This window comes from Cherax quadricarinatus, chromosome 3 (genome assembly GCF_038502225.1).
Source record: "Cherax quadricarinatus isolate ZL_2023a chromosome 3, ASM3850222v1, whole genome shotgun sequence".
NCBI lineage: Eukaryota > Metazoa > Arthropoda > Malacostraca > Decapoda > Parastacidae > Cherax > Cherax quadricarinatus.
The window spans coordinates 66,480,034-66,496,120 of NC_091294.1; positions in this window are offsets into that span (position 1 = coordinate 66,480,034).

The window sequence follows — 16,087 nt, forward strand, 5'->3', positions numbered from 1 at the left end:
TTTAAACTGCAACATTAACACCCCTCCTTCAGAGTGCAGGCACTGTACTTCCCATCTCCAGGACTCAAGTCCGGCCTGCCGGTTTCCCTGAATCCCTTCATAAATGTTACTTTGCTCACACTCCAACAGCACGTCAAGTATTAAAAACCATTTGTCTCCATTCACTCCTATCAAACACGCTCACGCATGCCTGCTGGAAGTCCAAGCCCCTCGCACACAAAACCTCCTTTACCCCCTCCCTCCAACCTTTCCTAGGCCGACCCCTACCCCGCCTTCCTTCCACTACAGACTGATACACTCTTGAAGTTATTCTGTTTCGCTCCATTCTCTCTACATGTCCGAACCACCTCAACAACCCTTCCTCAGCCCTCTGGACAACAGTTTTGGTAATCCCGCACCTCCTCCTAACTTCCAAACTACGAATTCTCTGCATTATATTCACACCACACATTGCCCTCAGACATGACATCTCCACTGCCTCCAGCCTTCTCCTCGCTGCAACATTCATCACCCATGCTTCACACCCATATAAGAGCGTTGGTAAAACTATACTCTCATACATTCCCCTCTTTGCCTCCAAGGACAAAGTTCTTTGTCTCCACAGACTCCTAAGTGCACCACTCACCCTTTTCCCCTCATCAATTCTATGATTCACCTCATCTTTCATAGACCCATCCGCTGACACGTCCACTCCCAAATATCTGAATACATTCACCTCCTCCATACTCTCTCCCTCCAATCTGATATTCAATCTTTCATCACCTAATCTTTTTGTTATCCTCATAACCTTACTCTTTCCTGTATTCACCTTTAATTTTCTTCTTTTGCACACCCTACCAAATTCATCCACCAATCTCTGCAGCTTCTCTTCAGAATCTCCCAAGAGCACAGTGTCATCAGCAAAGAGCAGCTGTGACAACTCCCACTTTGTGTGTGATTCTTTATCTTTTAACTCCACGCCTCTTGCCAAGACCCTCGCATTTACTTCTCTTACAACCCCATCTATAAATATATTAAACAACCACGGTGACATCACACATCCTTGTCTAAGGCCTACTTTTACTGGGAAAAAATTTCCCTCTTTCCTACATACTCTAACTTGAGCCTCACTATCCTCGTAAAAACTCTTCACTGCTTTCAGTAACCTACCTCCTACACCATACACTTGCAACATCTGCCACATTGCCCCCCTATCCACCCTGTCATACGCCTTTTCCAAATCCATAAATGCCACAAAGACCTCTTTAGCCTTATCTAAATACTGTTCACTTATATGTTTCACTGTAAACACCTGGTCCACACACCCCCTACCTTTCCTAAAGCCTCCTTGTTCATCTGCTATCCTATTCTCCGTCTTACTCTTAATTCTTTCAATTATAACTCTACCATACACTTTACCAGGTACACTCAACAGACTTATCCCCGTATAATTTTTGCACTCTCTTTTATCCCCTTTGCCTTTATACAAAGGAACTATGCATGCTCTCTGCCAATCCCTAGGTACCTTACCCTCTTCCATACATTTATTAAATAATTGCACCAACCACTCCAAAACTATATCCCCACCTGCTTTTAACATTTCTATCTTTATCCCATCAATCCCGGCTGCCTTACCCCCTTTCATTTTACCTACTGCCTCACGAACTTCCCCCACACTCACAACTGGCTCTTCCTCACTCCTACAAGATGTTATTCCTCCTTGCCCTATACACGAAATCACAGCTTCCCTATCTTCATCAACATTTAACAATTCCTCAAAATATTCCCTCCATCTTCCCAATACCTCTAACTCTCCATTTAATAACTCTCCTCTCCTATTTTTAACTGACAAATCCATTTGTTCTCTAGGCTTCCTTAACTTGTTAATCTCACTCCAAAACTTTTTCTTATTTTCAACAAAATTTGTTGATAACATCTCACCCACTCTCTCATTTGCTCTCTTTTTACATTGCTTCACCACTCTCTTAACCTCTCTCTTTTTCTCCATATACTCTTCCCTCCTTGCATCACTTCTACTTTGTAAAAACTTCTCATATGCTAACTTTTTCTCCCTTACTACTCTCTTTACATCATCATTCCACCAATCGCTCCTCTTCCCTCCTGCACCCACTTTCCTGTAACCACAAACTTCTGCTGAACACTTTAACACTACATTTTTAAACCTACCCCATACCTCTTCGACCCCATTGCCTATGCTCTCATTAGCCCATCTATCCTCCAATAGCTGTTTATATCTTACCCTAACTGCCTCCTCTTTTAGTTTATAAACCTTCACCTCTCTCTTCCCTGATGCTTCTATTCTCCTTGTATCCCATCTACCTTTTACTCTCAGTGTAGCTACAACTAGAAAGTGATCTGATATATCTGTGGCCCCTCTATAAACATGTACATCCTGAAGTCTACTCAACAGTCTTTTATCTACTAATACATAATCCAACAAACTACTGTCATTTCGCCCTACATCATATCGTGTATACTTATTTATCCTCTTTTTCTTAAAATATGTATTAAAATATGTATATATATATATGTATATATATATATATTTTATATATAAATATATATATAAATATATATATATCCAGCGTGTCCAGCGTGTCAGCGTGCCTCGTTGTGCTCCTGGTTTTCTCGTGTTTTCACGGTCGCTCTTACGTGCTAGAACTTTAATTTGTGTCATCAATCCTATACGATACATCCCTCTAGCGCCTGGAACCAATCTTGGGCGGAAAACATTATATACTGAGTCAAAAAAGGAGAATTAGTGTGCACTACCTAGCAGAGTTTACTGCCAGAGGGGAATCATAGGCCTGTGTCCCGTGTGGAAAAAAATAATAATAATTGAACTTTTCGTGTCAGAGGAAAGAAAGTCTCCCTGATAACATTGAGTATACATAGTGTATAGTGTATACTACAGTGGCTCCCTAGTATATTGATGATAAAGGCTAAAGTGTCATTTGAAAACAGGTGAATTTGTAAATGAAGTGATAAGCCTATAGAGGCAGGTGCCAGAAGTCGCCAGAAACTTACCACAGGTCAGCTGTTTTTAATAATCTTCCTGGCCTGCTAGTGTACTCGCATATAATCTAGTGATACCAGTGAATAGCAGAATACAGTGTTGTAGTAGCAACTAACCAGTATTATAATGGTACTTAGTGGAGTGGAGTGACTTTCATTAGTTTCTTTTTCTTGAAATACGAGACGTTACTGTGAATTTCATATAACCTGTAGTTACCAGCGGTCGCAATATACACAACGAGAAGCAATTATTACTACAGAAAAAGCGTCCTTCCTCCAAAATTTGCACCAGTCAACTATAGTGATAATATAGCATTTATTGTGGTGGAGACGGAAAAAAAAAAAAAAATAGAAAAGCTAGATACAGCGATTGATAAACAAGGGTTGAGGTCGACCGTTCGTCATTGTAGGAGCTGCCAGATATCACCGGCTCTTCAACACGCAAGTTATACTTTTGTATCAATCAAATCACATATTACTCGGGTAGATAATTTCCAGTAGATCCTTCATGTGTTAGCTCAAATCACCGACCAGTATGTTTTAAATAAGTGACCCACTGATCAGATCAGATCGACTGGTCCGAACCCTTGACTGGTCCGAACCCTTGACTGGTCCGAACCCGGGACTGGTTTCAAACAGTTTCGTTGGACAATAAAGCAGACTGTAAACGGATGGGGTTGTAGACGCCCTTATAAATACAAACATTAAATATATACCAGGAACGGTAAGCTGTCCAATATACAAAAATAGTTAGAAACAGAAATACAAATAGCTAGAGCTTCATTTAAGGAGGTTATTAATAGAATATTCAAGAGGTTGCTAGTAGAATTGCAGTAAATCAACCATTCAAATCATTATGAAGCTGTGTGTAGTCTGTGGTCAGTCAAACAAACGGGCTTCCACATGGATAAATTGTCATTTTTGTGGAAATTGGTGTCACGCCCCTTGTGCAGATATCCAAGAACTAGCTACAAGCAGTATTAAAACAGGGAAGTGTTTTTGGGTATGCCCAAATGAGATAAATCTGTGGACTAAAATCACAAGGGTATTAAAAGAGGACAACATCAAAGCTGCTTTCATAGAAAACCTGGAAGCTTTCTACAACAGATGGGAACATAAAAAGTCTGGGCTGAATGGTACTGCCCTTGATACTGGCCATGTAGTCAGAAACTGTAAGGCTGGAGATGATGTCCTGGTAGTCAGTAAATGTGGGGCTGATAGTGCTGTCCTGAGAGACAGTAATGGTGAAGCTGGAGGTGCTGTCCTGGGAGACAGTAATGGTGAAGCTGGAGGTGCTGTCCTGGGAGACAGTAATGGTGAAGCTGGAGGTGCTGTCCTGGGAGACAGTAATGGTGAAGCTGGAGATGCTGTCCTGGGAGACAGTAATGGTGAAGCTGGAGATTTTGTCCAGGTAGTCGGGAATTATACGCAGGAAGGAATACATATAAATGACCTCATAGGGGACAGGAGCCATAGTAGGGAAACAAGTGTAGTCAAAGATAAGATAAAACCAATATTGCAAACTAGAAATACCGCAGGAAATAGCAAACAAGAGGACTCCACTAGCAATAGTGAGGATATATTACCAAAAACAACTGGTGGGAGCTCCATTGTTGGTGCTAGGGAGGATAGAAGTAAGACAGGGAAACATGCACCAACAGGGAATACAGTCACAGAAACCCAAGGCAAACGGAAACCAAGCCTGTGCACATACTATGCACTTGGTATCTGCTGGCATGGGAAATCTGGAAAAACAGATGGGACGTGCAACTATGACCACCCTAGAAAATGCCATGCCCATATGACAACAGGAAAATGCAAACTCCCTTCCTGTAAGCTTTTTCACCCTGAACTGTGTACCTCTTCAGTACAGGAAAGACTGTGCTATAACTTAAATTGCCAGGCATACCATCTAAAGGGGACAAAAAGATACAAAACATCCAGGCCATGGGAAAACCTGGGTAGCCACAGCCACTCAAGAGGGAGAGGTTTTTTAGTGCCAGGAAGGAAAAAAAACTGGCAGGAAATGGCAGAAATCGTACACCAAATCCAGTCATTCCTGGAGTGGAACCACAGTCGATGGCCTCCACTCCAAACCAACAGATACAGATACTAATGCCGGAAAAAAAATCCCCCCCCAGTACCAACAATACCACCAGTCCGATAACATTCTTCTTTGCAAATATACAGGGTCTAAAGCCAGCAACAAACAACAAAATACCTTTCATCCGTGGACTGCTTGCAGAGGCAAAGGCAATGTTCGCGGCTTTCACTGAGACCCACATAAAGGATCACTTGGACAACGAAATATGGATCCCAGGTTACAACCTATACAGATGTGACAGAGTGAACAGGCAAAAGGGGGGGGGGGTTGGCCTGTACATTGCAGAGTCACTTGTTTGCACAGAACTGCTTAATGCCTCAAATGATGTAGTGGAAGTTTTAGCAGTAAAGGTCGAGAACCAAAACCTAGTCATTGTGGTAGTCTACAAGCCTCCGGATGCAACATCCCAGCAATTCCAGGAACAGCTGTTAAAAATTGACCACTGTCTGGAAAATCTTCCAGCTCCTGCACCCAACATCTTGCTCCTGGGGGATTTCAACTTAAGGCACCTAAAATGGAGGAATATAGCAAATAATATTGTTGCAGTAATAACACCAGGAGGCAGCTCTGATGAAAACTCACACTCACACGAGCTTTTAAATCTCTGCACAAAATTCAATTTAAACCAGCAAATAATAGAGCCTACTAGACTGGAGAATACACTAGACCTCATCTTCACTAACAATGATGATCTGATAAGAAATGTCACCATATCAAAAACAATATACTCAGATCACAACATAATTGAGGTTCAGACATGTATGCGTGGAGCCCCAGACCGACAAAATGAGACTAGTCACGAGGGAGCATTCACCAAATTCAACTTCAATAACAAAAACATAAAGTGGGACCAAGTAAACCAAGTCCTAACCGATATAAGCTGGGAAGATATACTAAGCAACACAGACCCCAACTTATGCCTAGAACAGATTAACTCGGTGGCACTCGATGTATGCACAAGGCTTATTCCTCTAAGAAAAAGGAGGAGTAGATGTAAAATAGAAAGAGACAGGCGCTCCCTTTACAGGCGACGGAAAAGAATAACAGAGCGGCTAAAAGAGGTCAATATATCTGAAATGCGTAGGGAGACACTGGTCAGAGAAATAGCAAGCATCGAACTTAAGCTAAAAGAATCCTTTAGGAGTCAGGAATCGCGGGAAGAACTAAAAGCCATAAATGAAATCGAAAGAAACCCAAAGTATTTCTTCTCCTATGCCAAATCAAAATCGAGAACAACGTCCAGTATTGGGCCCCTACTTAAACAAGATGGGTCCTACACAGATGACAGCAAGGAAATGAGTGAGCTACTCAAGTCCCAATATGACTCAGTTTTTAGCAAGCCGCTAACCAGACTGAGAGTCGAAGATCAAAATGAATTTTTTATGAGAGAGCCACAAAATTTGATTAACACAAGCCTATCCGATGTTATCCTGACGCCAAATGACTTCGAACAGGCGATAAATGACATGCCCATGCACTCTGCCCCAGGGCCAGACTCATGGAACTCTGTGTTCATCAAGAACTGCAAGAAGCCCCTATCACGAGCCTTTTCCATCCTATGGAGAGGGAGCATGGACACGGGGGTCGTCCCACAGTTACTAAAAACAACAGACATAGCCCCACTCCACAAAGGGGGCAGTAAAGCAACAGCAAAGAACTACAGACCAATAGCACTAACATCCCATATCATAAAAATCTTTGAAAGGGTCCTAAGAAGCAAGATCACCACCCATCTAGAAACCCATCAGTTACACAACCCAGGGCAACATGGGTTTAGAACAGGTCGCTCCTGTCTGTCTCAACTATTGGATCACTACGACAAGGTCCTAAATGCACTAGAAGACAAAAAGAATGCAGATGTAATATATACAGACTTTGCAAAAGCCTTCGACAAGTGTGACCATGGCGTAATAGCGCACAAAATGCGTGCTAAAGGAATAACAGGAAAAGTCGGTCGATGGATCTATAATTTCCTCACTAACAGAACACAGAGAGTTTTCAACAAGTAGGCCGTCTCCCACCGAGGCAGGGTGACCCAAAAAGAAAGAAAATCACCAAAAAGAAAATACTTTCATCATCATTCAGCACTTTCACCTCACTCATACATAATCACTGTTTTGGCAGAGGTGCTCAGAACACAACAGTTTAGAAGTATATACGTATAAAGATACACAACATATCCCTCCAAACTGCCAATATCCCGAACCCCTCCTTTAGAGAGCAGGCATTGTACTTCCCATTTCCAGGATTCAAGTCCGGCTATATAAAAATAACCGGTTTCCCTGAATCCCTTCACTAAATATTACCCTGCTCACACTCCAACAGATCGTTAGGTCCCAAATACCATTCGTCTCCATTCACTCCTATCGAACACTCTCATGCACGCCTGCTGGAAGTCCAAGCTCCTCGCCCACAAAACTTCCCTTACCCCTTCCTTCCAACCTTTTCGAGGACGACCACTACCCAGCCTTCCTTCTACTACAGATTTAAATGCTCTCCATGTCATTCTACATTGATCCATTCTCTCTAAATGACCAAACCACCTCAACAACCCCTCTTCAGCCCTCTAATACATTAACTCCACACCTTCTCCTAATTTCCACACTCCGAATTTTCTGCATAATATTTACACCACACATTGCCCTTAGACAGGATTTCTCCACTGCCTCCAACCGCCTCCTCGCTTCTGCATTTACCACCCAAACTTCACACCCATATGAGAGTGTTGGTACTACTACATTTTCATACATTCCCTTCTTTGCCTCCATAAATAACATTTTTTGCTTCCACATATACCTCAACGCACCACTCACCTTTTTTCCTTCATCAATTCTATGATTAACCTCATCCTTCGTAAATCCATCCGCTGACACGTCAGCTCCCAAATATCTGAAAACATTCACTTCTTCCATACTCCTCCTCCCCAATTTGATATCCAATTTTTCTTTATCTAAATCATTTGATACCCTCATCACCTTACTCTTTTCTATGTTCATTTTCAACTTTCTACCTTTACACACATTCCCAAATTCGTCCACTAACCTTTGCAGATGCTCTTTAGAATCTCCCTTAAGCACAGTATCATCAGCAAAAAGTAACTGTGTCACTTCCCATTTGGTATTTAATTCCCCATAATTTAATCCCACCCCTCTCCCGAACACCCTAGCATTTACTTCTTTTACAACCCCATCTATAAATATATTAAACAACCATGGTGACATTACACATCCCTGTCTAAGACCTACTTTTACCGGGAAGTATTCTCCCTCTCTTCTACACACCCTAACCTGAGCCTCACTATCCTCATAAAAACTCTTTACAGCATTTAGTAACTTACCACCTATTCCATATACTTGCAACATCTGCCACATTGCTTCCCTATCCACTATCATATGCCTTTTCTAAATCCATAAATGCAATAAAAACTTCCCTACCTTTATCTAAATACTGCACACATATATGCTTCAATGTAAACACTTGATCTACACATCCGCTATCCACTCTGAAACCTCCTTGCTCATCAGCAACTCTACATTCTGTCTTACCTCTTATTCTTTCAATAACAACCCTATCGTGCACTTTTCCTGGTATACTCAGTAAACTCATTCCTCTACAATTTTTACAATCTCTTTTGTCCCCTTTCCCTTTGTATAAAGGGACTATACACGCTCTCCGCGAATCCCTAGGTACCTTCCCCTCTTTCACACATTTATTAAACAAAAATACCAACAATTCCAACGTTATGTATGTCTTCCCCTGCTTTTAACATTTCTGTCATGATCCCATCAGTTCCAGCTGCTTTACCCCCTTTCATTTTACGTAATGCCTCACGCACCTCCCCCACACTCACATCCTGCTCTTCTTCACTCCTAAAAGATGGTATACCTCCCTGGCCAGTGCATGAAATTGCAGCCTCCCTTTCTTCGTCGACATTTAAAAGTTCCTCAAAATATTCTCGCCATCTACCCAATACCTCCATCTCCCCGTCTATTAATTCCCCTACTCTGTTTTTAACTGACAAATCGATTTGTTCTCTAGGCTTTCTTAACTTGTTTAACTCACTCCAATTTTTTTTTCTTATTTTCATTAGAATTTCTTGACAGTACCTCTCCCACTTTATCATCCGTTCTCCTTTTGCACTCTCTCATCACTCTCTCCACCTTTCTTTTACTCTCCATATACTCTACTCTTCTTATAACACTTCTGCTTTGTAAATACCTCTCATAAGCTACCTTTTTCTCTTTAATCACACCCTTTACTTCTTCATTCCACCAATCACTTCTCTTTCCTCCTGCCCCCACCCTCCTATAACCACAAACTTCTGTCCCACATTCTAATACTGCATTTTTAAAACTATTCCAACCCTCTTCAACCCCCCTCCCCTCACTACTCATACCTGCACCAGTCCACCTTTCTGCCAATAGCTGCTTATATTTCACCCGAACTTCCTCCTCCCTTAGTTTATACACTTTCACCTACCTCTTACTTGTTACCATTTTCCTCTTATCCCATCTACCTCTTACTCTAACTGTAGCTACAACTAGATAATGATCCGATATATCAGTTGCCCCTCTATAAACGTGTACATCCTGGAGCCTACCCATCAACCTTTTATCCACCAATACATAATCTAACAAATTACTTTCATTACGTGCTACATCATACCTTGTATATTTATCCTCTTTTTCATAAAATATGTATTACTTGTTACCAAACCTCTTTCTACACATAGCTCAATTAAATGCTCCTCATTTTCATTTACCACTGGCACCTCAAATTTTCCTACTACTCCCTCCACAACATTTTTACCCACTTTAGCATTAAAATTTCCAACCACAAGTACTCTCACACTTGGTTCAAAACTCCCCACGCATTCACTCAACATTTACCAAAATCTCTCTCCTCTACACTTCTATCTTTCCCAGGTGCATATACGCTTACTATAACCCACTTCTCACATCCAACCTTATAGTCCCTCTTTTCCTGCCATAGCTTATCCTTCAACATTATTGCTACTCCTTTAGTTCTAACTCTATTAGAAACCCCTGACCTAATCCCATTTATTCCTCTCCACTGAAACTCACCCACCCCCTTCAGCTTTGTTTCACTTAAAGCCAGGATATCCAGTTTCTTCTCATTCATAACATCCACAATCATCTCTTTCTTATCACTTGCACAACATCCACGCACATTCAGACTTCCCACTTTGACAATTTTCTTCTTCTCATTCTTTTTAGTAATTTTTACAGGAAAAGGGGTTACTAGCCCATTGTTCCCGGCATTTTAGTTGACTTTTACAACACGCATGGCTTACGGAGGAAAGATTCTTATTCCACTTCCCCATGGATATAAAAGGAAAAGTAATTAGAACAAGAACTAAGATAAAATCAAAGAAAACTCAGATGAGTGTGTATAAATAAACGTGTAGTGTGACCTAAGTGTAAGTAGAAGTAGCAAGACGTACCTGTAATCTTGCATATTTATGAGACAAAAGACACCACCAATCCTACCATCATGTAAACCAATTACAGGCTTTCGTTTTACACACACTTGCCAGAACGGTAGTACCTCCCTGGGTGGTTGCTGTCTACCAACCTACTACCTAGTATTATATATATATATATATATATATATATATATATATATATATATATATATATATATATATATATATATATATATATATATATATAATATAATGTCGTGCCGAATAGGCAGAACTTGCGATCTTGGCTTAAATAGCAACGCTCATCTTGCCATATAAGACAAGCGAAAATTTGTGTATGCAATAATTTCCCCAAAATCATTCTGAACTTAAGGAAAAAAATATATTTCACTGTTTGTTTAGTATTAAATTATTGTAAACAAATCTAAAATATATTTAGTTGGGTTAGGCTAAAATAAATTGTTCTTATTATAATAAGGTTAGGTAAGTTTTCTAAGATTCTTTTGGTGCAAAATTAAAAATTCTTACATTAACATTAATAAAAAAAATATATCTTTAAACGTACACCTCTAACTTCTACAGCAGGCGTCTACACTATCCCCTGTGGGTTCTGTCCCAAGAAATATGTAGGCGAGACAGGCAGAGATCTTGCAGTCAGCCTGAATGAGCATCGAAATGCCTCTAACAGAGACGATATAAGGTACGCCTGTGTCCTCCACAGAGACTCCACGGGGCATTTGATGAACTGGAATGAGGCACAACTCGTTCTCACAGAACCAGACCTCAGACGCCGACGGTGCCTAGAAGCCTCACTAATCGCCGTCGCCGACACTATAGAATGCAACACTGGAAACTACAAAATTTCAAAAACATTGGCATACATAATACTTAAGCACCACCAGCCCAACAACACAGGAGTCACATGATTTCATCGTCTACCCGTCCTCTTCATAGGTAGAGGTTGTTTTGATAAGGACCTGCCTCGCATGGGCCAGTAGGCCTTCTGTAGTGTTCCTCCATTCTTATGTTCTTATGACATTCCTCAGGTCACGTGCGTCACTCACACCTCACTCTCAGCTTATATATATAATGTCTTTCTGCCTCTGTATGTTAGAAGTGATCAAGGTCCCAGGACAGAAACGTTTTCTAATAAATATGTCATAGTGTGTTTGCTTACGTGTCTTTCTAAACCATGTATGTATATATATATATATATATATATATATATATATATATATATATATATATATATATATATATATATATATATATATATATATATGCAATAAGATCACAGTAAACAGGTGATTTCAGAATATGCAAAACAACCACTCTGAAAGAATAGAGAAATTCCAAGCGCTTTCGTGACTACTCACATTATCAAGGAACTATCCTTGATAATGTGAGTAGTCACGAAAGCGCTTGGAATTTCTCTATTCTTTCAGGGTGGTTGTTTTGCATATATATATATATATATATATATATATAAGGCAGTAGGTAAAATGAAAGGGGGTAAGGCAGCTGGGATTGATGGGATAAAGATAGAAATGTTAAAAGCAGGTGGGGATATAGTTTTGGAGTGGTTGGTGCAATTATTTAATAAATGTATGGAAGAGGGTAAGGTACCTAGGGATTGGCAGAGAGCATGCATAGTTCCTTTGTATAAAGGCAAAGGGGATAAAAGAGAGTGCAAAAATTATAGGGGATAAGTCTGTTGAGTATACCTGGTAAAGTGTATGGTAGAGTTATTATTGAAAGAATTAAGAGTAAGACGGAGAATAGGATAGCAGATGAACAAGGAGGCTTTAGGAAAGGTAGGGGGTGTGTGGACCAGGTGTTTACAGTGAAACATGTAAGTGAACAGTATTTAGATAAGGCTAAAGAGGTTTTTGTGGCATTTATGGATTTGGAAAAGGCGTATGACAGGGTGGATAGGGGGGGGGGCAATGTGGCAGATGTTGCAGGTGTATGGTGTAGGAGGTAGGTTACTGAAAGCAGTGAAGAGTTTTTACGAGGATAGTGAGGCTCAAGTTAGAGTATGTAGGAAAGAGGGAGATTATTTCCCAGTAAAAGTAGGCCTTAGACAAGGATGTGTGATGTCACCGTGGTTGTTTAATATATTTATAGATGGGGTTGCAAGAGAAGTAAATGCGAGGGTCTTGGCAAGAGGCGTGGAGTTAAAAGATAAAGAATCACACAAAGTGGGAGTTGTCACAGTTGCTCTTTGCTGATGACACTGTGCTCTTGGGAGATTCTGAAGAGAAGTTGCAGAGATTGGTGGATGAATTTGGTAGGGTGTGCAAAAGAAGAAAATTAAAAGTGAATACAGGAAAGAGTAAGGTTATGAGGATAACAAAAAGATTAGGTGATGAAAGATTGGATATCAGATTGGAGGGAGAGAGTATGGAGGAGGTGAATGTATTCAGATATTTGGGAGTGGACGTGTCAGCGGATGGGTCTATGAAAGATGAGGTGAATCATAGAATTGATGAGGGGAAAAGGGTGAGTGGTGCACTTAGGAGTCTGTGGAGACAAAGAACTTTGTCCTTGGAGGCAAAGAGGGGAATGTATGAGAGTATAGTTTTACCAACGCTCTTATATGGGTGTGAAGCATGGGTGATGAATGTTGCAGCGAGGAGAAGGCTGGAGGCAGTGGAGATGTCATGTCTGAGGGCAATGTGTGGTGTGAATATAATGCAGAGAATTCGTAGTTTGGAAGTTAGGAGGAGGTGCGGGATTACCAAAACTGTTGTCCAGAGGGCTGAGGAAGGGTTGTTGAGGTGGTTCGGACATGTAGAGAGAATGGAGCGAAACAGAGTGACTTCAAGAGTGTATCAGTCTGTAGTGGAAGGAAGGCGGGGTAGGGGTCGGCCTAGGAAAGGTTGGAGGGAGGGGGTAAAGGAGGTTTTGTGTGGGAGGGGCTTGGACTTCCTAAGCCAAACAGGTGAGTTTAGTCTATTTGGTAAGTCGTTTTCTGCCAAATAACCAGAATGAAGATTTATATCAGCCATTACTCTGCCAAATTCTATATGAACATATTGTAAAAAAAATATGTATCATTTTATTATTATTATTTTTTATTATCACACTGGCCGATTCCCACCAAGGCAGGGTGGCCCGAAAAAGAAAAACTTTCACCATCATTCACTCCATCACTGTCTTGCCAGAAGGGTGCTTTACACTACAGTTTTTAAACTGCAACATTAACACCCCTCCTTCAGAGTGCAGGCACTGTACTTCCCATCTCCAGGACTCAAGTCCGGCCTGCCGGTTTCCCTGAACCCCTTCATAAATGTTACTTTGCTCACACTCCAACAGCACGTCAAGTATTAAAAACCATTTGTCTCCATTCACTCCTATCAAACACGCTCACGCATGCCTGCTGGAAGTCCAAGCCCCTCGCACACAAAACCTCCTTTACCCCCTCCCTCCAACCTTTCCTAGGCCGACCCCTATCCCGCCTTCCTTCCACTACAGACTGATACACTCTTGAAGTCATTCTGTTTCGCTCCATTCTCTCTACATGTCCGAACCACCTCAACAACCCTTCCTCAGCCCTCTGGACAACAGTTTTGGTAATCCCGCACCTCCTCCTAACTTCCAAACTACGAATTCTCTGCATTATATTCACACCACACATTGCCCTCAGACATGACATCTCCACTGCCTCCAGCCTCGCTGCAACATTCATCACCCATGCTTCACACCCATATAAGAGTGTTGGTAAAACTATACTCTCATACATTCCCCTCTTTGCCTCCAAGGACAAAGTTCTTTGTCTCCACAGACTCCTAAGTGCACCACTCACCCTTTCCCCTCATCAATTCTATGATTCACCTCATCTTTCATAGACCCATCCGCTGACACGTCCACTCCCAAATATCTGAATACATTCACCTCCTCCATACTCTCTCCCTCCAATCTGATATCCAATCTTTCATCACCTAATCTTTTTATCCTCATAACCTTTAAATACATTTTAAAGGACTTATGCTATACGTAGCAGTACCTAACAAATTACGCTAAGTGGGGTTAGGTGAGGTTTCTAAGGTAGTTTTTGTAAGTAAATAGCTATCATTCAGTAAAATAATGTTCTGAAAAATTATAGCATAACTCACTTTAAATTTATTTAATATTAAGATCAATGATATATATTTTTTCGTTATGTTCAGAATAATTACCGCTGATTTATGGTAAATGCAAATTTTCATTCTGGTAATTCGGCAGAGATCGGCCTATTCGGCAAGTTCTGGATATTATGCAAGACATATACAAGCTCTCTCTGTCTCTCTCTCTCTCTCTCTCTCTCTCTCTCTCTCTCTCTCTCTCTCTCTCTCTGTCTCTCTGTCTCTCTCTCTCTCTCTCTCTCTCTCTCTCTCTCTCTCTCTCTCTCTCTCTCTCCTTCCTCAGGGCTGGACCAGCATCAGAAACACTACTTTACCTGTGAGAGAAGTGTCTTCACAATCTCTCTGATGCAAGTCTTGTAACATGTACAGTTCCTGACGAAACACAAAACTGCCAAAGAGCAGTTTTCCTTCCTCCTGCTATTTGTTTTGCGTTACTGAGATCGCATGTTTGTGATTGTATTGCACATATGCAACGTATGCGGTGCAAATTTACGCGTGTGTTTTTCAACATTTGCATATGTAAGTAAATATATATGCATGTGTGTATATATTGTTTTGTATGTATGCATTTATACACTTTTTTTTAATATGTGTGTATGCATGTAACTTTCATATATGTATACACGTACAGATGCAAACTTGTGCATGTGTATTCTTATGTATATTTCATACGAGTTCATATATGAATCCATCTTCACTACTATTATCACTATCACTACTATCCTCACCACGACTGCCACAACTATCCTCACCACCACTGCCACCATTATCCTCACCACCACTGCCATCACCATCCTCACCACCACTGCCATCACCATCCTCACCACCACTGCCACCATTATCCTCACCACCACTGCCATCACCATCCTCACCACCACTGCCATCACCATCCTCACCACCACTGCCATCACCATCCTCACCACCACTGCCATCACAATTCTCACCACCACTGCCATCACCATTCTCACCACCACTGCCATCACCATTCTCACCACCACTGCCATCACCATCCTCACCACCACTGCCATCACCATCCTCACCACCACTGCCATCACCATCCTCACCACCACTGCCATCACCATTCTCACCACCACTGCCATCACCATCCTCACCACCACTGCCATCACCATCCTCACCACCACTGCCATCACCATCCTCACCACCACTGCCATCACCATCCTCACCACCACTGCCATCACCATCCTCACCACCACTGCCATCACAATTCTCACCACCACTGCCATCACCATTCTCACCACCACTCTCACCATCATATGCCTGTGTATATATGTGACTATAACCGGGCCTCCACCAGCTGGAGGGCCTCCGTCAGCTGGAGGGCCTCCACCAGCTGGAGGGCCTCCGCCAGCTGGAGGGCCTCCACCAGCTGGAGGG